At 37.6% G+C, this 26751-nt stretch overlaps 1 protein-coding gene across 6 annotated transcripts in view; it reads left to right on the top strand.

Moving 5' to 3' along the window:
* Positions 1-26751, top strand: part of MACROD2 (mono-ADP ribosylhydrolase 2) — a 2227780-nt gene that overhangs the window by 801015 nt on the left and 1400014 nt on the right. The window lies entirely within an intron of this gene.

Genomic DNA, 26751 nt, shown 5'->3' with positions numbered 1-26751 from the left:
GCTGTGCACGCCCCTTGATGAGTCATCAGTCAGCTGCAGTCAATTGACTGATGATCCAACAAACCAGCCCGTTGGTTTATTAACCAGCCTCAAATATCCTCACAGCAATCGTCAGGCCAGTGCCTGCTTGACCAGACAGCTAGGCCACCTAGCCAAGTTGACACATGAACCCCACCATCACAATAGTGCATACAGATGTCCACCATAGTGACCTCTCGACTCCATTTGAAATCTCTCAGCCACTGAAGCTTTATTTCGTTTCATTTCGCATCACCCTTTTGGTCAAGAAGATGTTCTCAATCCCATGCTGCTGGGTCCAGATTCATCCCCGGGAGTCATATCCTGTATTGCCAGAGAGATTTACACCCCTGGGAGTCAGGTCCCATGTAGGGGGGAGGGCAGTGAGGTCACCCGCCAAGGTGGCTCAGTTAGAGAGAGAGGGCCACTCAGGGGGAGACTCTAAGGCACAATTATAAGCAGGTTTAGCCTCTCCTTACAGCAACCAGCTTCATAGGGGCCAGTCCCAAAACAGAGGGCTCAGCACATCAAGATGTCAGTCCCCAGTGTTTGTGAGAACATCGGCAACAATCCAGGTGAGGAAGTCCAACACCTCTGCATTCTCCCTCAGCTCTTCAGGGGGTCCCCCAAATATATATTTTTATTCTCCACCCAAATTACTTTAGGAGGTGTTGCTATTTCATTCTAGAGAATGGTTTTTATTCTGCTATTTTAAAAACAAGGAAACCAGAAATAATATAATCTATCATGTAGATAGATATATAGAAACAGATATCATCATTCCTCCTCCTCCCCCCTCCGTCTCCCAATATATAGTCTTCCAGCTTGCTGTTTTCTAGGACTCCTAGACCTTCCTCACCAATCTATGAGATTTCTTAAGGGACAGATGCAAACCCATTCCACTGTGCAACAAATTTGCTATTAATAGACCTTCACACCATATACAAAACTACAGCCTTTAGTTCAGTTTACAGAAGCAGTTCTGAATGAAACACTGGAATGAAAAGTGAGCTCATTCCTTTGGTCATTGATAAGCATTCACTGCCAAGACAATGGGTAGGTAAGGCATAAGCGCTATTTCCATACCGAGAACTGAAAATTACATGGTGTAGAAACGAGATAAGTGGAACAGAAAAGTACAGTGTAAAAGAGATGAGTTTCTATAGCCACATGACAGAACACTGGGCTTAGAGGATAAGTTAAGAGAGGTTAAGTCCAAAATAAGGTCAGATGAGTTTGGAAAGTACTGGATTAAATGTCATTAAATAGGTCTCTTTCCTGCAGGGTTGTTCACTACGGCAGTGTGCAAAATGAAAATCCAAAACAGGAACAGCATATGCTGCATTTCCCAAATTGAAAAGGCTAAGAAAAAAAAAGCCCCGGGAATGAGTTCAGGATGGGAAGAGAACTAGTTTACAAGGTCTTACAGAGAGGAAATCGACACCTCCACACAACTGGTAATAATTGGACCCTGATTTCAACACACATAAGAAGGGAACAGAGGAAGAGAGGTGGGGTCAGGGCCACAAATTTTGCCTTTGCCTGGAGCCTGTTTTCCAAATCCTTGTTCATCAAAGCTGAAGTCAACAGAGGGTATACAGGACTAATAAATGATGGGGATGGGGCACAAGGATCAGAAATCCTAGATTGTTTGACTCCAAACCTTAGTCCTGAACTTACTGGCTATACGGAAATAAAGCCAAGAAATGAATGTAGCATATGTAATAATATATCAGGAAGCCAAAGTGTGAGACAGCTGCATGCTATAGGTCTAATTCCTATATCAGGACACCTCTGTAGATCCTCTCGGCGTCACCTATCTCTTATCCCAGCCACAGCTCTGGTGACCAGCTCTGGGGCTCCAACTAGATTCCTGCAGGTACAATTTTCCAGCACCTCACCAAATTCTATTCCCACCCTGGATTTCTGTGCTGATGCTGTTGACATTTTCTAGAGAACTTTTAGCTGTTTTACAGACTGTGTTTCTTTATTAACCAAGTAATTATGAAGTTGTAAAAATATTCCTATTATAATAAATCCCTGTAGAGTTTCTAATAGGGGCCTGGTTATATGGTAGATAACTGCAGTTTAAAAAGTCCGAAAAATAATCCGATTATTGGACAGATACTAGGCAGGGATATGGAGAGACTCTACCAGGGTGGGCCACCTATATTTTGTGAACATTTTCTTGCCTAAAATTTTATTTTCCTACCATTGTTTCTTTTAATTATTTCACATAAAAGTTGAGACAGTTGTTTGTTGGGGATCCCCATTCAGACATTTCTCTCCTAACCTAAAGCATGATTAACCAAAAAATTGTGACTTTCAGTATTCTGGTTATAGTATTAATTTTACATGTTTCAAAATTATGGTGGAAAGGAACTTTGTCATAATATTTTATCTTAGGCATGAGCAACATCTTTTTCTTTTCAAACTATGAGATGGCCACAGCATTAATTTATTAATCTATCATTCAAACACATCATTTATTCCACTGAAATTCTACTTTTTCTTATCTAATTTTTCCACCTTTTTAGTATCAGGGGAAGGAGTATCACATTATTTGACAATTGAGTTTAATAATAGGACACTAACTTAGTAACTAAAACTTTTGTAAGTTGAAAACAAGAACAACCATACCAGATTTACATACACATGACTCAAGAACAGTAGAGATGTTAGCAAATAGATGGGTTTTATGTGCCACATAATGAGGACCTGGGCTCTATCAGATCACCAGATTGAAGGAATACCAAAGCTGGGGACTTTTCACCACAAATGACTACAAGATTATCTAAATATATAATTGAGGATGATGGTTCTTATCTGTTTGCTTGTCCTTGGCAAGGTCTTCATGGATGCAGATGACCTTCTCATTTCCCTCAATCCTAATAGGTATCTCCTCACTGAAAAAGAATTAGACTTACAGCAATGTGACTGTTTCACTCTTTGGCTTCCTGACATGATATGTTACCCTATATGCATTCCTTGCCCTTATGACAGTATAGCAATATGATCAGGACTAAAAGTTTAGAGTCAAACAATCTAGGATTTCCAATCTCTGCCCCATCATTTATTAGCCCTCTAAACCCTCGGTTCAGTTGCTTAAACTCGCTGAGTCTTGGCTTTCACATACATAAAATGGGGATCTTATTACTCACATCACAAGATCACTGTGGAGTTTAAATGATTTAATGTGTTGTAGCAGACCCTGTCAGGGTCCTGCCCATGTTCCATGGGTTGTTACACACCTGGTTTACACATCTTGGATGCTACTTACCAAGAACACTTCTGACATCTTGACTTTATGGCTGCAAGAGCGTGCTTGGCTCAGTCACAAGAAAAATTGGAAGTCTCCAAAAGTAATGCGCCCAAGGGCAGCTCTTTATTTGGAATACCTCTGAGGCATGGTCTACACATTTCCCCAGAGTTCCCCAGCAGGGATGAGCTCCAATTGCCCTTAGACATTGCTTGCTTGACAGCACCTCCTTCCTTTTCTTTCCTTGTGTCATTTCCCCTTTCCTTAACCATTTGCCTGGGATCACCTTTCAAATAAATTACTTGCACTCAAAACCTTGTCTCAGGGTCTGGTTCTGGTAGAACCCAAAACAAGATATAAAAACAGCACAGTGTCTGGCACATAATAAATGATAATTATGATTAATTTCAGAAGACATATTTAGTATGTAAGAAAACAAAGATGTACACTTTTGAAAATCTCTCTCATGGCTGCCACATCTATTACTCTTATTTTTCACTGTTTCTCCTGTTCAAAAAAAAAAAAGAAATCAGTCTTTGAAAACTTGTTTTCTATTTGAAAAGCATGAACAATTTTAGCAGGCAAATTTGGGTGATGACCTCACCTGCCTTGTAAAATAAAATTCTCTGTCACCTATTTTGGTCTGGCAGTTCATCTGAACAAAGACAGAATTTTGAATATGTAGGTAAGAAAAATTGTATTATGTCTGATGGCATCGTAGAAAAGCAAGAGCTCTCTATTTCATCAAAGGGGCTCCATTTTCCACATTTAGTGAACACTGAACATTGATAAAGTGTTATGATAAACTAACTATAACACCTTTGGAGGCCAAGAGTTTCAGAAAAAAGCAACAATAACATCTTAGGCAAAATGGAAAGCATTAGATTCACACCTGTAGTTCATTAATTTGGACCAAGGGTTAGATTTCACAGAAACCAATTACTGGGATGGATTGAGTTCTTTCATATAGAGGTTTTTTTTTTTTTTTTTTAAGTATAAGGCCTTGTTGAATATTTTCTCTGACTATAGTTGCCCTCAGCAATATCTAGAACTGGTGGACATAGATTACTTCAGTATTTCTTTCTTTGGAGACTGACAAGAGAGTGGTTAGCTATTTATTACAACTTCTAAAAATTACATTAGAAGAAAGCCTACTTCCATCTACCTCTTCTCTATTCTAAAAGAATGTATATCTACTGTCAATGGAATAACAGTGTGATCAATGTATTAATTGTCTCTCTAATACAAAGCTTATGCATAAGTCCAAAAGTGCCTGCTATATATGTGTGGTTTTGAGTATCTGCTTGTGTGTGTGTGTGTGTGTGTGTGTTCATGACTGTTTTATTTCTTCATCTGTTCAATTGTTAACAGTTATCTATTTACACACAAACCTTTAGGGATAAATGACTTAAGACAGAAATCAAAAATGGGTGGATCTGGGTGTTAAAATTACTTTACTCTTCTGAAGCATCATTTCTTACAAATTTCAGTAACGTTATTGCTAAGCTATAAGAAAAGAGGAACTTTTTTTTTTTGCTTATTTTTGCCTTGAGTCTGTTTTTACATTTTCACACATACTTTAATATCCCTTGTCTTTGCCTTTTCTTCTTAATGAAGCAATGTTTTTATGTGTTAACTTTCAGAGCTCATATTGTTGATAACATAATAATCAAGGAGGAATTAACCCCATGCAATTAATCAATAAAACTCTATTGGCCTGCTTCATTCAAAATGGTTGTTGTAGTGAGCATTTTAGCTATAATGAGTTAATTCGCTTTATATAAAATGATGGAGGCTGTCTTAAATCCAAAAGGTCTAAGATGCCTTTCATTTTCTGAAAATCATTTATCTCTCTTGCTTAATACATATAAGCTGGAAACATGGAATTGGACGAGCTTTAGGGTCATCTGCCTCCTTCTATAAATGAGGAAATCAAGGCCCAGAGGGTTTGCAAGACATAGCTAAGTAAGGAGCAAGACTGGAAGTAGAGCCCACTTCTCCCATAGCTAGTCTATTTTTCTTTAGTCTGCCTCTTCATTCATCCTTGGGTGTTTTGTGGCATTTCTGCAGGGAACTAGAAGGTCCTTTCCTCATTGTGTCTGATGTAGTAGGGTCATGGAAGTCATGAAATATTGGAGCAAGGAGGGATTTCAGATATCACCTGCCTCTGTCTCACTCATACTGTGGAGGAGGAAACTGACTCCAGAGAGTTGAGATGGTAAAGAAATGCATACATCCAATTTGTGACCCTATGTGGCCACTCTAACTTTAAAAGGATGAGTGTGTGTGTGTGTGTGTGTGTGTGTGCGTGCGCGCGCATGTCAAACCTGCTTTCAAAGCACATGCTGGACTGTTCCCTCACCCAAGCGTGAGAGTGAATTTGTAACACCAGATACAGCAGTCAGTTCATTTCCATCTGGCACCAATACAAGTGCCCTAGTTCATTTACACATTTCCCTCTCTGCGATACAAGTTAGCTGGTTTATTTATATATCTCTGCTGAAATAGGCAATGATATGGAGAAAAAGCTAGTCATATTTTATTATAATAACTTCAGTAGCCCTTCACTGGAATTATGATTAAAATGTGTACCTCAGGGTTGTTGCTAGGGAAATAGTCAGTCAATGAACCTGGTGCCAGACCAGGGACTGTTCTGGCTGATGCAAGAGTTGTCATTACTGTAGGATTATGTTATTGTCATCAGTTTATTTTCTAGTACTTTTGGTAGGGTCCTTTGGTGTTTTCAGCTTGAAAATTGCCATCTCTGCTCCATTTTCTCTGTGATGTTTTGGATTTCTTTGTTTCCTAGATCATGGGTGGGAGTGAAGACTTGCATGTATATCCACCGTTATAAATCTCACAACCTCCTCACATGGCTTGTGTATGTACTTGTAATGTTTGTAATACAACACACTCTCTCACACATACACGTACACACATAGACACACAAACTCTCACTATCGGGGGAATGTCTACTGGTCTTGCCATATTGTTATTTCAGATATTTGTGCTTTATTTTACATTTTCCAACAGATTAGCATATCCAACAGATTAGCATTATGGATTTTTAAATTCATGTAACAAAGAATATTTACATAGTTTTGAATATATTGATTCAAAATCATTAAAAGATATATCCAGTAAGGTACAGTTCTTCATTCAGTTTTTCAAGTTAGCATCCATTTCCAAGTATGTTATCACTTATTCATTAATTGAAGCCCTTTAATTTTATATTCTGCTCTTGGCAATTGTGTTCATTTGATGCTTGTTATAGGCACTTTACACAAGTAAATAAAATCAGATGAAAACTCTAAGCGACAGCTGGAAATAAACCAGTAGTTTTTGTTTGGATTTGGCAGAATGAAGCACTGCGGGGCAATGCAGGGAGAAATACCAGCCAGAACTCTTACATACTGTGAGAAGAGATTACATATCTCTGGGGTTTTGGCCTTCTAATTACCAGGGTTTTTTTCCTCTGTCCATGAAGAGTGCCACCTGCGTGGTTGGGTGGACATATAATACAATTAAATCATAATCACAAGGGTAATGGTATACGTAACTTCTGGTTTAGCTGTGATAAGAAAACCTTAAACCTGGAATACATAAAACAATATGGAACAATCTGAAAAGGCTCTTTGAGAGGCTTATTCATGTTGTTGTTTTTAGTTTCCCTTTACTAGCATTTAGTTCAAGTACCTGATAATTCTAGGGAATTGTCAGTCTTTATCAGACCACCAAAGGAGCAACAAAGTTCTGCCAATAAACAAAGCCAGTGGCTTGTAATAACTTGCTTCTGACTTCTAAGTTTCTAACACTCATTTTGGTGAGCAGATGTCTTCCAAAATGTGTATGTGGTTTAGCATCCTGGAACTTATTTCTCTCCCTTTCTGAGAGAGTATGGACATTGTTTATTAAAAGAGACTGTAAGTACCTGATAATTTCAATAACATATTTACAGTAACAGCATTTTAATGTTATTAAGAGTGAATCATCTATTTGTATACTACTCTTTCAACAAATAATTTCACTCTATAATAAGGGAAAAAGATTTTTAAGATTTGAAATTCTTGTTGCAAGGCTGTTTAAAATTAGTCATTTGTGTCTAATTATCTACTTTAATTATAATTTTGCCAGCCAATAATTTTCATGCTCTGATTAAATGTTCCTTTCTTTCAAGTTGTACCCGCTTTGGAGAATGAGGTTAAACCATAGCATATGAAGCCCTTAAAATTACTTATAGATAGATATCATGATCTCAGAAACTTAAATCACCTCAATGCTTTCTGGAATAAGGCCAGTAATGGAGGAAGAAGAGGAGAGAAGTGTTTTGTTTTGTTTTCCTTAATTTGATTTCTTCTTTCAGCAGAGGAACTGTACTCTTACAACCAGAAGGAGTCTGTGTTATACTACTGGATATATATCTTGCTCAGGGAATTAGGCCCAGTCATAACTCAGCATGTTAAAATAAGGACAATACCTTTAGCCTAGATTCTTAAAATCTATATTTTAAGACCATCTTAAAACAGTGGTTCTCAGTCTTTAGCATAATCAGAATCACCTGGAAGGCTTGTTAAAATTCAGGTTGCCGGATCCTACCTCCAGTGTTTCTCATTCAGTAGGCCTGGGACTGGGCCCCAAATTTGGCATTTCTCACAAGTCCCAGGTGATGCTGTTGTAGTTGGCTCATGGGACCACACTTTGAGAACCAGTACCTCAGGCCCCTATAAGAGAATAAACCAACCACAGTAAATCCATATGGTGGGATATGATGTAGCCAGTAAACAATGCATTTGAATAATGTTTAATGATTTAGGAAATGACTGAAAATGGTAAGGGAAAAAAAGGCAAGAAAAAATTATATATGTGCTATAATCCCAATTATAAATATGCATCTTAAAAGATTGGTTGGAAATACATATGTGTAAATAGATTCATATATGCATGTATGGATCCATTAAGAAATTTACCACATATTAAGAGAAGTTATTTCTGGATTATGGAAGTATGGATAATTTTGTACTTTTATTTTTCTCTCTCTCCACATTTTCTACAAGTTATACACAATACATATATGATCAGAAAAAAAATAAGAAACATCTTTAGAAGAATGCTTGTTGAACTAGTAATTCTTTAATCTATACCCTCTTCTTCTTTTCTAAATATCTTGTAGCGCTGTTGTAATTTCAGACCTTCTCACTGGCTAAAGGCAAACATTGTCTTCCATGTCTTCCTCGGGAGCTTTCCCTCAGCAACCACCAAACAATTACTTGGTTTCTTTTTTAGTGCAGTTCCAATTGTGTCAGAAGTTAGGACAAGGAATGGTAACTGCCCATTGACTAGCAAATCACATAATTATACTTTTAAAATTTCCCCTATTTTTTCTGTCTACCCCCACTTGCCTCAGGTTACAACTCAACAAATTCTGTGTGGATCTAAACACTACTGGGGAAAAGGGTCTGGCTAACACTGAGCACTGTATATGCTCAAAGCATAAGAAATTCTGCTCTCCCTTTGGAGACAAACTTCACACAGAGCTCCTTAAAATAAAGCCAACAAAATCATATAAAACAAAATAAAACATACCATTACAATTATAGCCATTTCTTTTGGTGTTTCTACTCTAATAACTTTCTCCTAGATATCTTTGCTTTGTATTATTGTCTCAGAGTTTTTAACAAACAAACTAAATAAAGCATCCTAAAAGCACTTGAAAAAACCTTGATTTGAAGGTGCTTTGCTATGAGAGTCTGTCTTCCATACATAGGCAAAGTCTTTGCACTTCTTAAAATGTTATTCTGAAGAAGGGAATAGAGGCAGCCAGGGAGGAAGAGATGATGATAACATGGACTTGGGAGAATGCAGGGGAGACACAGAAGAGTGGGCAGATTTCAGAGTAAAAAGGTTCCCTTTAAAATTGCGCATGCCTCCGATGGTGATTCCTGGGTTGAAGCCCATGGAAACCTCTATTCTCCAAGTCAGATTGGAGCATTTGTGTTGATGAAGATGAAGGTGACAGCAGAAAATTACTTGGGGCACAAAATAAAAAAATGCTGTGATCACAGCCCCATCTTATTTCAATGACTATCTGGACTAAATGTTCTTCAAGTGATTAATGAACCCACAGCTGCTGCTCTGGCCTATAGTCTAAAATCAGAAGATAAAATCATTGCTGTGTTTGATTTAGATGGTGGAACTTTCAATATTTCCATTCTGGAAATTCAGAAAGGAATGTTTGAGGTAAAATCCACCAATGGAGATATTTTCTTAGGTGGTGAAGAGGTCTATGAGGCTTTGCTTCAACAACACTGTGAAGGAGTTCAAGATGAAGACGGGTGGATTTGGCCAAAGACAATATGGTGCTTCAAAGGGTGTGAGAAGCTGCTGAGAAGGCCAAATGTAAACTCTTCCTCATCTGTGCAGACTGACATCAACTTGCCATATCTTACAATGATGCTTCTGAACCCAAGTATTTGAACATGAAGCTGACCTGGGCTCAGTTTGAGGGGAATGTCATTGATCTAATCAGGAGGACTGTTGCCCCATGCCAGAAAGCCATGCAAGATGCAGAAGTTGGCAAGAGTGACATAGGAAAAGGGATTCTTGTTGGAGGCATGACTAGGCTGCCCAAAGTGCAGCAGACAGTGCAGGATCTTTTTGGCCAAGCCCCAAGTAAAGTCATAAATCTTGATGAGGCTGTGGCCATTGGAGCTCCATCCAGCGAGACATGTTGGCTGGTGACATCCCAGATGTGTTGCTCCTGGATCTCGTTCCCCTGTCTCTGGGTATTGAAACTCTGGATGGGGTCTTTACTAAACTTATTAATGGGAACACTACTATTCCAACCAAGAAGAGCCAGGTGTTCTCTACAGCTGCTGATGGACGAACTCAAGAGGAGATTAAAGTATGTCAAGGTGAGAGAGAGATGGATGGAGACAACAGTCCTGGACAAGTTACTTTGATTGGAATTCCACCAGCCCCTCATGGTGTCCCTCAGGTTGATGTTACATTTGACACTGATGCCAATGGGATTATTCATGTTTCTGCCAAAGATAAGGGCACAGGATGTGAGCAGCAGATTGTGATCCAATCTTCTGGTGGGTTAAGCAAAGATATTGAAAATACGGTTAAAAATGCAGAGAAGTTTGCTGAGGAAGACTGGAAAAAGAAGGAATGAGCTGAAGCAGTTAATATGGCCAAAGGAATCATTCGTGACACAGAAAATAAGATGGAAGACTTCAAGAATTGATTGCCTGCAGATGAGCACAACAAGCTAAAAGAAGAGATTTCCAAGATAAGGGAGCTCCTGGCTCGAAAAGATAGTGAAACAGGAGAAAACATAAGACAGGCAGCATCTTCCCATCAGCAAGTGTCACTGAAGCTCTTCAAAATGGCGTACAAAAAGATGGCATCTGAGCGAGAAGGCTCTGGAAGTTCTGGCTCCGGGGAACATAAAGAACAAAAGGAAGAAAAACAATAATAGTTGCAGTGAACTTTGGACTAGTAAATAGTATTCTATATTATATATATAATATATATGTGTGTGTGTGTATGTGTGTGTGTAAATTTAGTGACCATTAGCTAATGATCATTTAATGAATGATAATTCCAACAATACGAAGTTGACGATGTTCTCTCCCTAGCCTATCATTTTCCACCTGCATGTAAAAGCAGAGAGGACAATTTATTGATCATTATAAAGACTTAACATTGTTTCTTGCTGAGGTGGCCATGTTTTTATGATTTGAAACATGTCCCACACAACAATGAAGGTAGTCAGTCATAGAAGTGGAATGAGACCATTTGGGAGTGAGATCCTCCTTCTTAGCTGAGTACTGCTCTACTGTCCTTTATATACATGTGGTCCTTCTACTGAAGCCTTGCAAGGCAAGCCAGCCATGCCTTATTGGGAAGTGGGGCAAGGGAAGCCAAATCTATAGACAACTGAGCTATTTGTTAGTTACAGCTTTTAAAATAAGGTAATAATGAGGCTCCCTAACTTTCCTGAGCCATACTTTTCTAGCTGTCTTATAGCCTGTGTGTCTGGCACCTACACCCTTGATAATTGTTCCTTTTGATCCATTCTGGATTAAAAATCTTTTGAAAAGCAAAAGATAAATGAAAAAAATTTAAAAGCATGTGAACAGGGGGCCTGGTTTGAGAGAATAAAGGTTACAACCTGTCCTGTCTGTTGAGACAGTGATTTTAATTACATTTAATTCCCATTTGCACTGCATGTAACTTGATCCACTCATTGGTTTGAAAGCATATTGATAAATATAGCCATGGCTTAACCTCTTGCCCTTCAACTTGTCTAGAATTGCATCCAGGCTTAAGTGAGTTTGCCACATTTAGATGCCATACTTTGTTACTGATGAGAAAGTATTGAGATCCTTGCTAGATAGCAGAGCCTTTGTTTTTTCTAGAGAAAAGTCCATGTTCCATTATAAAAATGAACAAATACATAGCTTGTTGCAAAAGGCTTTCAAGATATTGGCTTTTAGTCAAACTATAACAGCCTGAAAAACTTCAATATAGCCATGCTTTTCACATACATGTTATAGCTTTTCTCCTTCACAAATGCTTATGAATGGAATTTTTTTTTATTACCTCTTCAGTTAGGTCATTCCCAGTGTATAGGAGCATTACTGATTTACGTGCATTAATTTTATATCCTGCCACTCTGCTGAATTTTTTTATTAGCTCAAGTAGCTTTGTCATTGAATTCTCAGGATTTTCCAAATATAAGATCATATCATCTGCAAATAATGACAGTTTTACTTCTTCCTTTCCAATTTGGATGCCTTTTATTTCTTTGTCTTGGTGAATTGCTCTTGCTAGAACTTCTAGTACAATGTTGAATAACAGAGGTGACCGTGGGCATCTTTGTCTCATTCCCGATCTTAGGGAGAAGGCTTTTAGCCTCTCAACATTGAGTACTATGCTGGCTGTGGGTTCTTCAAATATGGCCTTTATCATACTGAGGAAGGTTCCCTCAGTTCCTACCTTTTGAAGTGTTTTTATCAAAAAGGAACGTTGAATTTTGTCAAATGCTTTTTCAGTGTCTATCGAAATGATCATTCAATTTTTCCCTTTTGATTTGTTAATGTGTTGAATTACATTAATTGATTTTCTTATGCTGAACCACCCTTGCATGCCAGGAATGAACTGCACTTGGTCGTGGTGTATAATTTCACCACATGGGCTTAGGATGGTGGCCATCTGGATTTAGAGCCAAGCCTGCAAAGTAGGTTGCTGGAATTTTGATTGGAATTGCGTTGAATCTGTAGGGTAGAAGTGACATCTTAACGATGTTTAGTCTTCCTATCCCTGAGCACGGAATAGCTTTTTCCACCTATTTAGGTCCCTTTTGATCTCTTTTGGTAAAATTTTGTAATTTTCTGTGTGAGGGTCTTTTATGTCCTTGGTTACGTTTATTCCTAAGTACTTGATTTTTTTCAGTTGCTATTTTGAATGGAATTTTTTTTTTATTACCTCTTCACATAGGTCATTGCTAGCGTATAGGAACATTATTGATTTATTTGCATTAATCTTATATCCTGCCATTCTGCTGAATTTTTTTATTAGCTCAAGTAGCAATGTTGTTGAATTCTTAGGATCATAAATGCTTTAAAAATTTCTAATAAATATTTTTGTAAAGAAACTTATTTGTTAATTAGTAAATAATTATCAAAAATACACATAGTATCTGATACTGTACTAGGCACATGTGTGGTATCATCCAGTTGAATTGGGGAACACATTTTCAAACAGGCATTTTTAAAATATGTTTTTCCAGAAATAGGGATACAGTAGAAATTTAAAATATTGACATGCTTTTATTAACAAATATGTGAATCTCAGCAATGAAAGAAAATTGATAATCTTAATCTCTTAAAAACACGTTTTCCTTCTTTTCTGGGTCTTAGTATTTGCTTCCAAGTGACATGGAATTGACTACTTTTTCTGGTCACAGGAACAAGATGGGAGGGTGTCAAATCTGGTGGCAAAGAAGTTTAAAAAAATATTTGAAAAAATAAGCATTAATGAAGAACAATTATTCTGATAAGAAATCATCTTCCATAAATCATTCAACTCCATGCCAGCTTTATATACAGTTATGCAGGATTGGATTCTGGTCCAGAAAAAAAAAAGGGACAATCAGCAAGGTAGAGTCGGATGGTAGGGTTGTACTAATATCAATTTCCTGACATGGAGTGTGATAAGGTGGTTATGGAGGGAGTATCCTATCTTTGGGAAAATACAAATTGGAATATTTAAGGGTGATGTGACATCAGGTCTTTGCTCTCAAACCATTCAGAAAAAGACTGATAATTAAAAAGAGAACAGATTATGACATAATCTGAAATATGTGACGTGGTAAAATATTAACAGTTGAAGAATCTAGGTGAAGGGGAGAAGGAGATATAGGTATTCTTTATGCTGGCTTTACAACTTGTCTGTAAGTTTAAAATTATTTTCAGAATAAATTCAAAAAGATCATACATTATAGAGTTAAACTTTAGTGGTTGCAATATCTCTCAGATTCTTTATATCATGGTATGTAGTTTCATTCTTTATGTCATGGCATTTAGTTTTATAGCTAAACAATTTGTACAAACTCTTTATCATATAACATTTTAAGTAGACAATTTAATTTTGACTTTGAATAAAGAAAACACTAAAAGAATTGTTTTTATTTCCCCTATCATTTTGTGTTTTATGACCGTTAACAGGAAATATGCACGGCTATCTATTTTTGCCAATGAATTGACCTTTTTATTTGCTATACTTTTTCTGCTTTTCTAGTTCTAGGATATATGTTAAGGGACTTTATTGCTATGACATTGTCTTTTTTTACTCCCCTAATGGGCAACACAATTTTGGTTTCTAGATTCTCCTTGTCCATTACAAAAAGGGAGAGTAGATGATTGTTGGTTTCACAAAAATCACAATATATGAAAAACAAAACCTTATATATTTTTTCTCACATGTGCGTCAAATACCAGGGTTCTGGCTCATGAGTCAGGAAGAAAACAGAAAGAGACAACTGGAGTCCTTCCTAGTTCTTCTGGTACAGCCAAAATCCTGATATTCAGGCATATTTACAAGACCCATGTTTCAATAAGCCCTTATGTGCTTTGAGTGGGCTGAAAAGAATGTGAAATAATTTCACATGACAACTTTTTAAGAAGGCTGGATGAGGAACATGGCATCCTCACTGAAAGAGAAAATCCATTTTGGTTGTATAATAGCCATTGCTGTCATTTCTTTTGGTTAGGCATGCAATAACATTGGAAAATTTACTCTGGAACTTTTGTAGACTATTATCAACACATACTAGTATAGGGGCTATGAGTTCCCTCACCACTATAGAGTTGTAATATCTGCAGGTTATATACATTATCTTCACATGGAGCCAAGGCCAGCTCTTGACCTCTTAGATTCCCCTCTCAACCAAAGCCAGTGCAAAAGCAAACCTGCTTTCAGATAAAATGATGGGGCTAATGGAGACTACAATAGCCACCATTTGATGAGAATTACCATGTCCTCTGTGCCTTACTACGACCTTTCAATTTAAGAATTATGTTCATTTTACAAACAGAAGAAGCTGAGGCTCAAGGGCTAAGCAGCTTGCCTAGCATCACAATTAGTAGTGGCAGACAAATGTGTCCCTCCTATTTATCTCTAAAACCAGTGGTGCCTTTTTCACAAATTCTTCCTGAAGTCAGAGGAGTAATAAATGATATTGGTGTGGCAGAGAGAAGTCATATGAGGACAGCATTAGCATTTTGACTAGATTTTGAGCCAGATTTTGCTGGCTGCAGTGAATAGGAGAAACACTGGAATGGTCTAGAGAAATTTATTAGGTATCAATTATTACACGTGACTTTGATGCCATTTTGTTAAAAGCTCTGTCTTCTTTGTATTTCTATCCTCAGTGTTTACTGGTTCCTATCATGTGCTAGGTATCTGGGGAGTCTTTGTTAAATATAAGAGTGAATAAATGAGCTATTAGAAGAGTAGCTTATTGAATGGCACCTCACTGATATTAGTGACTAGAATTAACTGATTGAATAGTTAGGGGGGAATTAACAGTTAACAGTTAAGATTTCAAGAGTGGCTTATTTTTTTTTTTAAGTGCAATATGGATGTAGAGGGTAGGGACAGAAAGTTTTATTGTACTAAGAATTGGGAAACTATGTTTTTTTAAAAGATACTAATCCCTGACATATGAATTACATTTTTAAGCATTACTGTTTAATAAAGGAATAGGCATATAAAAGTAGCGATTATCTTCTTTCTTCCTCTAGTTTCCAATTGCCTGTATTTTTGGTTTTCCTTAGTTGGAAATGATAGGTTCCACTGGGATTATGCATGCTGATTTTATCACACTTAAGTCTCACATTGTTTTCTTTCATTATCAAGCCATTCTCATCCAATTTCAATCATTTGGGAATAATTTTCATGGGCCAAAATTAGTATATTAGACTTTTTTTTTACCTCAAGCCATCTTTCCTAGCATAATTATCTTATATGTATCCATCCTCTGAATTTCATTTTCTCCCAGAGCCATTAAGCCTGGTATTCAAATATTCCAGGGCATTTGTATCTCTCCATTCAAAAACACTTCCATTTACATTCCCCCATGATTGTGGAGAATCAACCACTCTATATGAATTTGGAAGCATCATTTTCTTCAGCCTCCTGGTATTGAAATGATTTTCTATCATCAGTTGTTATATTCATTTTCAGCAGAAACTCTCAAAATTGTCATTAGGCTATTTGCCAACAGGAGACATGCTCTCTTAAAAGTCCTTAAAAATAAAAAACTGGATTCCTTTTCTACAGAACAAAAATTAATGCTAGCCACAAACAGTCCATAAGATCTCAGTTTACAGCAACTCCCATTAAGAGTTAGGAAGCAAATATGCACCGGTATGATTGGTGAAGCAATGATGTCCCAAACCGAATTCATTATTAAGTTCTGGTATCACATGCAGTTGTTACATTAGAATGAAATAACACCAACAACAATAAAAATTAACTTTCTCCAGATATTATGCATGTAAATTCTTTACTACCTAGCAAAAAAAAAAAAAAAAAAAAATACTGTAGCATTATTTTCCCTAAACAGATCATGTATCTGAATTAATTTCTGAAAACATTCTTAGCAGGAAAATTAATAAAGAGTTGGCATTCTGTATCCCTTCACCTTTGATTCTTGTGCAGCAGAGCTTAGAGTACATTCTCCTCCCTGTCTCTCGTTTACCTTCTGTAAATTTGAGTCACTGCAGAATTTTTTTAGCAACATCTTGTTTCTAGACATTGCTTCATTTGCGATCTTAAAGAACATTAAAAAATTTAGAGTATTTTTTAAAAAGATAAAGACTCCACACAAGTGATATAGCTAAGTCCAAACTGTAGAATTTATGTCCCTATCATTTGACTTTTTGGGTTTTCTTTCTTTATATTTCAGTTTCAGAGAGTGTGTGTGAAATACTGGATACTAATTATTAAAGTGTGTGATGGCAGAAGGATAAAATGCTTTCTTAGCAGGCTCTTTAAAAATCGTCGCTGCAGAGGCAAGATTACTCTTGTTTCATCCTGACAGGGATGGTGGATTTAATAGGTTCCCTGGAGCTTTTCATCACATTATAACTCTTTTTGTGATGGTCAGTTTGGGATCCATGTTATATGACCTGACTTTCAACTCGTTTGAACTGCTCTCAGGCTGTACAGGAATTGAAGGCTACTGGATAGTTCTGTTGATTTCCAGTTGGGAAAACAACGATCTGCCTGAAAACTTCTGACAAGGTCCAGAATTGTGCTCTTTATAGCAAAACTGAGTCAGACTGTTACCTGGAAGCATCTTTACCTGCTTAAAATAAAGTAATACAGCTGGAATGCCTTATCATAATATAAATCTGTGTTGCTTTGGTCTACAATAACATCAAGTCTATCTCTTGCCATCATTTATTCCCTGAGATTGATGCTGTTATCACGTCGACAGTGCTCCCTTTGCAGTTTGCTTTATTGCTAGTCAGCACTCCTGCAGAAATCACAATGTCTCCTAAATGTTCTCCTCAGACCCAGTGTGTGGTATTTAAATTAAGGGAGCTCAGACATGTCTTGAAAGGGACTGAAGTATTACATCTAGCCTCGCCAATCCACTGATTAAAATTCTTGCCAAGTGTTACATTATACACGGCCTCCTTATTTGGCTGTAAATTTCATTGCTTATTTTTCCAGGATAAGAAAGTTTGTACTTTTTATTTCATAAGCTTACATACTAAACACAGCTTTCTTCAAAACCGTTTGAGGTGTTGGATTCATGTGTTGTGTTAAATATAGGGCTCCTTTGTGGAGGAAAGCACACGAGGCTCATTTTAACTTCTCCCACAAGTATTTTAGATGGGGCAAAATGTTTCCGCTGGGGAAAAAGAAAATAGACATTTTGATGAGCTGCAGGGTTACCCAAGCCTTGGCTTTAGCTTCTGTGAACTCTCTTTCCTTAGAAACTGAAGAATGAACAAAATTTTCATTATTAGCACAGAGAGACCCATTTACAACCACTCCCCCGCCCTCAAATCACCACCACTGATTTTGCTTCTGTATTTTTGTCTTTTAGTGTGTTAGTATATGAGTCAGCACTCCCACCAAGTAGACTGTTCCCTAGCAGGACGTTGGAAGGTGTCCACTCAGCTGCCATTCTGGGGAGGGACCCAGAGTCTCTGAGAGGGGGTAAATAGGTCTAGGAGGAGGTGAAAAAAGTGCTTTGGACCAGGCGACTGGGCCTGGACTTGGAATAAGGGGAAGCAAAATTAAGTTTTGCTCCACATGCTTTTGGAAATGTGTTTTCCTTTGACAGTGTCTCCTAAATGTTCTCCCCAGACCCAGTGTGTGGTACTTTCAGACATGTCTTGAAAGGAACTGAAGTATTGCATCTAGCCTTGTCAATCCACTGATTCAGATTATTGCCCAGTGTTAATTATACATGGCCTCCTTATTTTTTTTTAAGGTTAACAATCATTTAATGCATTAACATTTTCACTTATAAATGTACAATTTGCATATATAGGGCAAAACTAAGTTCTGTGGTCATAACAATACTTGCAGGAGGACACCTTTTAGGGTCTGGGAGTGGGGGCATCCAGTGATATTCAAAAAACATAGACCTGGTATATGGGGACAATATGTTCCACTTTAGGTCTGATTATTTAGCACTAAGAACTTCCCATAGGCTCCATTTGGCAAATTGCTGCTTTTGTCTCCTAAAGAAAAAATTGCTATTCTTTTGTTTTTCTTAAGAAGAAACATGCCCTGGAAAAATCTTTCTCAACCCATGTATTTAGAAATATTTTTAAATAAGTACATGGAAATGCAACTTTATAAAAATGTCAGGTTCTCATATCAGCTTAGGTCATATATTTTAATACTAGGATTTAATTTGGTACGTGGTACTTTTATGCTTAGATAATTTTTTACTAAATTATTTCCATGAGAATTTGGTTTTTTAAGGGTAAAAACTTCACCTTTATAGGTGCACATGTGGACTTTTTTTTACTGGAAAGAAATATCCAAGTTTCAGCAAAATGATAAATTATTATTAACCCCATTTGGTAGAGTTTTCAATTAAAAAAAAGTGAAGTTATGAAATACAGGGGGAAAAAGGTACTCTTTTGCTAAAAATTGGTCTCTAATTAGTGAAGCCCACCTTTCTCTTTAATCAGAAAAAAAAAGTCAAAAAAGAAAGAATAATTTTATTGCTTGACAGAACTTTCAAAACAGTTTTTGCCCCTAACTTTTTCTTCACATAAGATTATCTTTTAGCACTCCGCTTGAAAGTAAATAATAGAAGAGAAGATCAATGATTGGGTTAGGGCAAGAAATGCCATTTCCATGTGTACCTTGGAGGAAAGAACTGCTGGTTAGTTATCTTCTCCCCAAAGATACACTGAGTCACTAGGCCTTTTAAAACTATGAAAAGCAAAGCAGATGGCAAAGGGTTTACCAAAAACAAAGTTTCCTTTTATGTGTATGTCAATATTTTATATGTTCACAAATATATACATACTAGGTAGGCTTTCATCATTTTCTTTTGACATCCAGGTGAAACTTCAGAGAGCTTTCTTTCCCCCCACTGAAGATTTTAATCCTCTGTCATCTCACCTAAAACCATTAGAAATTCTATAAGTGGGATGGGAGTATGAGCCATAAAACTGCATATTTACTTCTTCCTAGGAAGAAAACGAGGAGAAGAGATCCTATAATGTGACTGAAGCCTAAAAGCTAAATTCCTTGAGGAAAGATTACATTTCTTCATAGGTCTCAAGACTGTGGTAAAACAAATGAGATTGTCGTGGAGGCACCTGTTAATATTGACCTACATCAGCCTTAGTTCTGAACTTGCATGGGGAGTTTCTGGGAGAAGTGGAAGTATTTAGTTGTTTCATTTCTTAGTGCTTGGACAGAGAGAGGTTTCCCTATTCCTCTGTTTCTGCCTGACCTAGTCTCTATTAAGAAGCATTTCATAGAAACAAGGGTGCAATCTGTGCCTTTAAGCCAGACGACGCCACATACTAGAAGCAGGTCCATGGCTGCTCTGAGAATACAGTTATTATTCTATTATTCTTTACTTAAGATCAAAGTTTCCATTACTGCATAGACTTTTTTTACACTGGTTTTGAGGATTATTTTAAGGAACTGTTCTTTCAAGGGATATAGTATTAAGGCCTACCTTTTCATATTTCCTTGAGGAGGGATCTCTGCTTGGATGGAGGAATGAGGATGCCCTTGAATAAGAAATGAGTTGCATTTTTTCTTCCCAAGCAAACTTGCCAAAAAAACAAACAACAGTAATAACAACAACAAGACCACAAAAAACAAACAAACAAAAAAAAACATGTATATTACCGAGCTTTCAAGGGACCCTTACAGAATACCAAAGATATCTTCAATTTAGTAGCATCTTACAGTACTCTTCACCAGATGATATAACCTCACCTAAACTCTCTTAACTTTGATTGTAAATTTACTCCTCACTCAGAATGTCTCTGTAGGTTTCCAGAAAAATATGCCCCTCATTGTCTTCTCTGGATGCTTCAGTAGCATCTACCTTAAGTAAATCTAGCTTATTGTTGACGGAAATCTCTCCCCCTGGTGGGAGATGAAGAAATGTGAGCTATTTTAAGGTCACATGACTGCCCCAGCTTGGCAAATTCAATGTTCTTTAGCTGCCATTCCATCTTTAGTGGTATGGTCAAAACTGCCCTGGCCCCTGCAGGATTCTGTTGGGGATTTTGGCCACTATGGTGCTCCCTTTCCAGTGTTTCTCAGCTCAGAATACCCTAGTAATTAACACTTCTTTTAATGTTCAAAGAGACCTCCTCATCCAAAATTTCAAGGAACTTATCTCACCTAAATTAAAGTATACCTTACAACATTTAGAAATGACATTAAGCTCCAAGTTACAGAGCCCTTACTCCCATCCCTGATAGTGACTGACACAAGACAGAAGTTTATTTTTTAGTTAATTTTTTTAAATCTCATCCAATCAGAAGTCTGAAGGTAGGTAGTTCAGGGTTAGGGTGACACCACCACAAATGACGTCAGGAATTTACACACTTAGCACACCAGCATGCTGCTTTCATACTCACGCTTACGGTTGGCTGCTGGAGACTGACCTCTGTGTTCAAGTTCCCCACAGTAGAGTTGAAGACTGGGAAAGACAAAAAAAGAGATCTGTGTGAGTGACTCTTCTGAATGCACTTTCCTGGAAGCCCACCCAGTGGCATCTTCTGCCACCTAATTGGCACCTATCCCTTTGACATCTTTGAGAGAAATGCTCGCCAGAGATTTTTAGTTGGGCTTATAGCTATCCCCATCAATATAGGGATTCTGTTAGAAAGGGAAATGATAATTGACCGTGGGGGAGCAACCAGCAATGTAGGTCATAATGACCTTTTTGGTTGGGGATTTCTTTAAGGGAGGTGTGGATGTGGGGAAGGAAATACATGGACTACATCTTAAAATAATTTGTTTGCTATGAAGTTAGCATCAACTAAATGTGTCTTTATCATAGTCTGAGCAGAATTTTAACTAACTTGACTTTCTCTCCCTCTAACCTAATGATGGGATAGAGTTCATTGATTCATACTTTTTACAAAAAAAAAAAAAAATCGTGTGTGTGAGAGGGACTCTGTTATAAATATTTCTGAGAAATTTTATTTTGTTCTCATTTGGGAATTCAAGTTCAACAAAAGAAACAGAATCACTGTTTCTTGGGCATCCACACAAGTAGTTTGGTCTTAGAGTCTAGAAGATAGATGTGTCTCCTGGTTTTTAAAGTTTCCCTAATTTTTTGGATCAGGGATGAATGAAGTAAGCTAGGTGTGTGACCCATAACTGAAAATTACTCCAGGTTCCTGAGCTAAGAAATGTGTAAATATTTATTGTACTACACTTATCCCATGGAAACACAGCCTAAATCTCATCTTCAAATTGACCGGCAAGATCAGGAGGTTCTTAACAGAAGATAATTTTTAAGTCAGCCGAAGTCAGCTCTCAAATCGCTAAACCAAAATCTTTGCATCTGTGAAGCTTCGAGATGTGGATCTTCTTGTCATTGTACTGTATTTTCTCACAGATACTTCTCCTCCCTAAAGGGAGCAACGATGCTATTCATTATGTGACACATAAAAATGCTGGCTATAGGTAACCTCTAGTGGAATCAACTTTTCATCTGATTACTTCAGATGTATTGTATTCCTTTCCCCAAGAGTTTAGGACAACTATTTAACCATAATCCTTTGTGTCTGTACTTTGAGAGTGGATTATTGCTTTGTATGTTTTCTATGATGCCGCTGCTGCTGCTACTCATGGCTAAATATATCAATTAACTTTTTTTGCATTACAAAACATCCTCAAATTTCAGTGGCTTAAAACAACAACTGTTTATTTAACTTAAAATGCTATAGATTTGTCGTAGAGCTAGGCAGTTCTGGGCTCAGCTGGGTTCACTCAGGTGTCTGTAGTCTTTTGCCAGGAACTGGGGGAACTGGCTGGTCTAGGAAAGCCTCATTTGGGATAGCTCATCTTAGCTCCACATGGCCTGTCATCCTTCAGTAGGCTAGCCTGGGCTTGTTTACCTGGGGGCTGAGCAGGGTTCCAAGAGTGTGACCAGAAGCAGGAAAGACCCCTAGAGGCTTAGGACTGTAACTGGCACAGAGTCATTTCTGCCTCATTCTGTTTGACAAAACATATTGCCAAGTCAGCTTAGATTCAAGGAGTGGGGAAACAGGCTCCATCTCTTGATAGGAGGAGCTTCAGAGTCACATTGCCAAGGACATACACGCAGAGATGGGAATAATTGTAATAGAGACAGGGAGTTTGATTCTACAGTCCTCTTAGCTACAAATCTGTTGGCTCCAAAAAATTTTGATTGCACATCTCTCTCGGTACAAATTTTTTGAGTATGCACTTTTATGTATGTGTGTTTTATTTATAAATTGTATATAAGTACCACTGTCAAGATGAGTTAAGTATTAGTAAACTTTAACTTCATTCTTATCTTTGTAGATAAAAATGCAAATGTCAATAAAAATTTGGATATTTTCTTCCTTATTCTATATAAATGCCTTGTGGCCTACTTTAGAGAGAATGTACCAAGGATCTCCTCATGCCTAAGGCAATTCGTGATCACCATATGTATGTTTGAATGAAGAAATGTTTAATCAAAACTGTAGTTGCTACTGGAGTTCAGTACAGTTTTAATTAATATTGTCTGCTTTCAGTGCAAACTGTTAAGGACGGAGACTCTTTGGATATTTGATTAAGTCTTGGGGAATGTGAGGACATGACTCTAAATTTAAAGGGAATCTTTTGAGTTTTAAGAGTCAGGACTCATGGTTTTATGTATCCAGTGAATGCCTTGACTACTCCTCACAGGCTCGGCTACTCACTATTCTCTGGAGCTTTGTCAAGAAAAGAAAGCAAGCTAGTATGGGGAAGCGATTCTGAAAATTCTCAATTGACAGTGTGTATCTATATTATTAGGGGAGATTATTATATGCAGTTTCTGGGGCCCCACTACTAGAGAGACTAATTCTGCAGATTTGTGGTTGGACTAGGAACCTGCATTTTTATCAGGGTCTCCAAGTAATACTGACCACACTTTGAGAGCCATAAAATCTGAATTCATATCTGCCACTGAAGAAGTGGATGACTTTGGGCAAGTCATCTGTTCTTGTAGTAATTGAATTTCTTCAGCTATGAAATGGGGAAAGTAATACAGACCCAGACCACCTTGCACAATTGTTATGAGAATTAAATATGTAATTAATTTTGTCAAAAGGGCTTTATAAAATATAAGATATTAACATGTGACACATTCCCAAAAAATATTTGTTGATCTATGAAAAGATTTATTCTCCATATTGAAAAATTCCAAGTATTATACATTACTTTTGGTCAGTGGAAACATGGCTCTGGGCTTCCCTATCCTCTTCACTTGGATTCAAGAGAAAGGACCACGGTTTATACTTTTTTGCATGAATGGAAGTAGGAGAGAACAGTAGCTAAAAATATGGACTTTATGGAGAAGTTAATAAATCCTACCTTTAAATGAGATAACATAGCCAACATTTATTCCTACTTGTATTTTCCAGGCATTATTCAAAGTTCTCATCATTTAATAACTAATTTATTCCCCGAAAATCCAACGAGTGTGACTTGAGTCCTATGAGGGCCCCCATTTTACAGAACAGAAAATCAAGGCATAGGGAGCTAAGATGATGGCACTAAGACTCAAACCTCTGCCAAACTTCAGAATCCTCCTCCTTCTACTTTTCTACACTGCCTTTTGTGAAGTGAAGGCTTGTAAGCCACTTAGTACCCTAGCAGGCAGACAGCAAACCCTTAAAAGATGTGACATTTTATTATATTATTATTATTGCTATTATTTGATGGGATCAAATTCTTTCAGAATACTTTGTGCAAGGTAGTTGCTTAAATAAATTTATGTTGATTTGATTTGTAAAGAACCTGTTGTATCCTCTTGGACTTCTAGGAGATATATTCAATGAGAGAAGGCTCTTATTTTTCAGAATAATATGATTCATGTGACTGCTTTCAGATTAAGTTACTGTCTCTTATTTACAAAAGAAGACTAAATGAATATGTACAGATCTAAGAACTTCAAAATCCTCCTTGCAAAAAACTGTTTAGAAAATTGTCTTTGTAAGATTAGGAAGAGACCTCATAGGATAAATTTCTAAAGTAACTGGATTCTGCTAAATGGTACTTTTAGTATTTTTCAAAACACCTGTTTAGAACTCTTTGCTGATTCTTCCTTTGCTAGCTATGACATTCATTGGTCCACAGTATCTGAGATGAGCTCTGGTTCAGTGCTTTGTGGCTTATTTTTTCTCTTCCTTTCTCTGGATCAATTTGTTCATTCATTTTTAAGTGGGGCAGATTTACCGGAGGAATGTCAGGTAGGCAGATTGGAATCTATGGGGGAAAAAATAAATCTTAAGGTTAAAAATTGTGATGTGATTTCATGTCCCATCTATTTTGTCTTTATCTTAGCTATTTAAATAGTGGACTAAGATTATTCTACAATAAAAAATATGATTAAAAAAGTTTTCAAACCCTTAAAACCCCCAATAATGCTGACTAAAGTGAGAAACAATTCCTCCAAAGCAAAACTGAAACCCATCACTCTCGGACCATCCAATTCTCCAGGCTACATTCTAAGTAAACCTAACTAAGATGACCTAACAAAATATGCAAAAATTCTTCTCATTTTAGCCTTTGTTAGATAACTGGAAGAAATATGTTGGGGAGTCAAAAGCCTTAGTCTTCTGCCTGCAAGCAATTTGGCCTGGCTGTCAGGATGGGAAATGACAGGTGTGTCCCTGCAGCAGAAAGTCTTTGAAGAAGCAGCAGCCAGATACCCCTTAGTCCTGACAAAGAACAGCCCTGTGAATGATCTCAGTGTTCATACCAAAACTGCTGACCATACCTCAGGTAGTTTCTATGGAGTGCTTGGCCTTTATCTTCTGTTCGTCTGGTTTCTGTCACAAAGAAAGTGGGACAGCTGTGAATTAGTAAGAGAGGCTGTCTTTGGGTGTTCACTGAGTCTTCAGAGTCCAGCATGATTAAGGACTTTGAAACATACTTAGGAAAATGAAGTTGGCCAAGATAATGTGTTCTTTCCAGTAGTAAAATCAGAATTTTTTGCATGAAAATTTTAAAAATTGTAGTATCAAACTGAAAGAAAATTACCATTATGGTATTTACAACAGAAAAAAACTGCTATAATAAACATATCAAATCTCAGTAGCTTTAGACAATAAAGGCTTATTTGTCACTCAGTTCAAAGTCCAGTGTGGGTTGTGAAGGTGGGGATGGGGCTCAGCCCCATGCAGTCATTCAGTGACTCAGGCATTTTCCATCCAGTTGCCACATCATTTTCTGTTGCATTGGAGGCTTGCATCCTCTGCATCCAGCCTGTAGACAATGAAAGATCCTGTGAAGGATTGTGGGGGAGATTTTTAGGGGCTGGCCATAGAAGGAGTTACATCACTTTTACTCATATTCCTCTGAACAGAACTTAGTCTCATGACTCCACATAACTACAAGAAGGCCAGGAAGTACTATTAGCTACATGCCCAGGAAGAAAAATAAATGGGCTTTCATAAAGACATAGTGGTGGTTCTAGTTTGCTAGTGCTGCCGGAATGCAAAACACCAGAAATGGATTGGCTTTTATAAAAGGGGGTTTATTTGGTTACACAGTTACAGTCTTAAGGCTATAAAGTGTCTGAGGCAATGCACGGACAATCAGGTACCTTCACTGAAGAATGGCCAATGGTGTCCAGAAAACCTCTGTTAGCTGGGAAGGCACGTGGCTGGCGTCTGCTCCAAGTTCTGGTTTCAAAATGGCTTTCTCCTAGGACGTTCCTCTCTAGGCTTCAGCTTCTTTCCAAAATGTCACTCTCAGTTGCTCTTGGGGCGCTTGTCCTCTCTTAGCTTCTCCGGAGCAAAAGTCTGCTTTCAACGGCTGTCTTCAAACTGTCTCTCATCTTCAGCTACTCTCTCAGCTTCTCTGCATTCTTCAAAGCGTCCCCCTCAGCTGCACTTCAAAATGTCACTCACAGCTGCACTGAGTTCCTTCTGTTTGTCAGCTCATTTATATGGCTCCACTGATCAAAGCCCACCCTGAATGGGTGGGGTCACACCTCCATGGAAATTATCTCATCAGTGTTATCGCCTACAGTTGGGTGGGGCGCATTTCCATGCAAACTACCTAATCCAAACATTCCAACTTAATCCCTGCTAATATGTCTGGGTGTTGGAATTAGCAGACAGGGACTTTGAAATGACTATGAGAAATCTGTTAAGGAATTTACATGAAAAGATGGATATAATTCTCTACATGCATCCCCCATCCCACCAGAGAACCTGTTGTTC

Source organism: Choloepus didactylus, chromosome 19, assembly GCF_015220235.1.
Source record: "Choloepus didactylus isolate mChoDid1 chromosome 19, mChoDid1.pri, whole genome shotgun sequence".
In the NCBI taxonomy this organism is placed as follows: domain Eukaryota; kingdom Metazoa; phylum Chordata; class Mammalia; order Pilosa; family Megalonychidae; genus Choloepus; species Choloepus didactylus.
The sequence above is the reverse complement of the archived record's forward strand: the minus strand, read 5'-3'. Positions and strand labels throughout refer to the sequence as shown.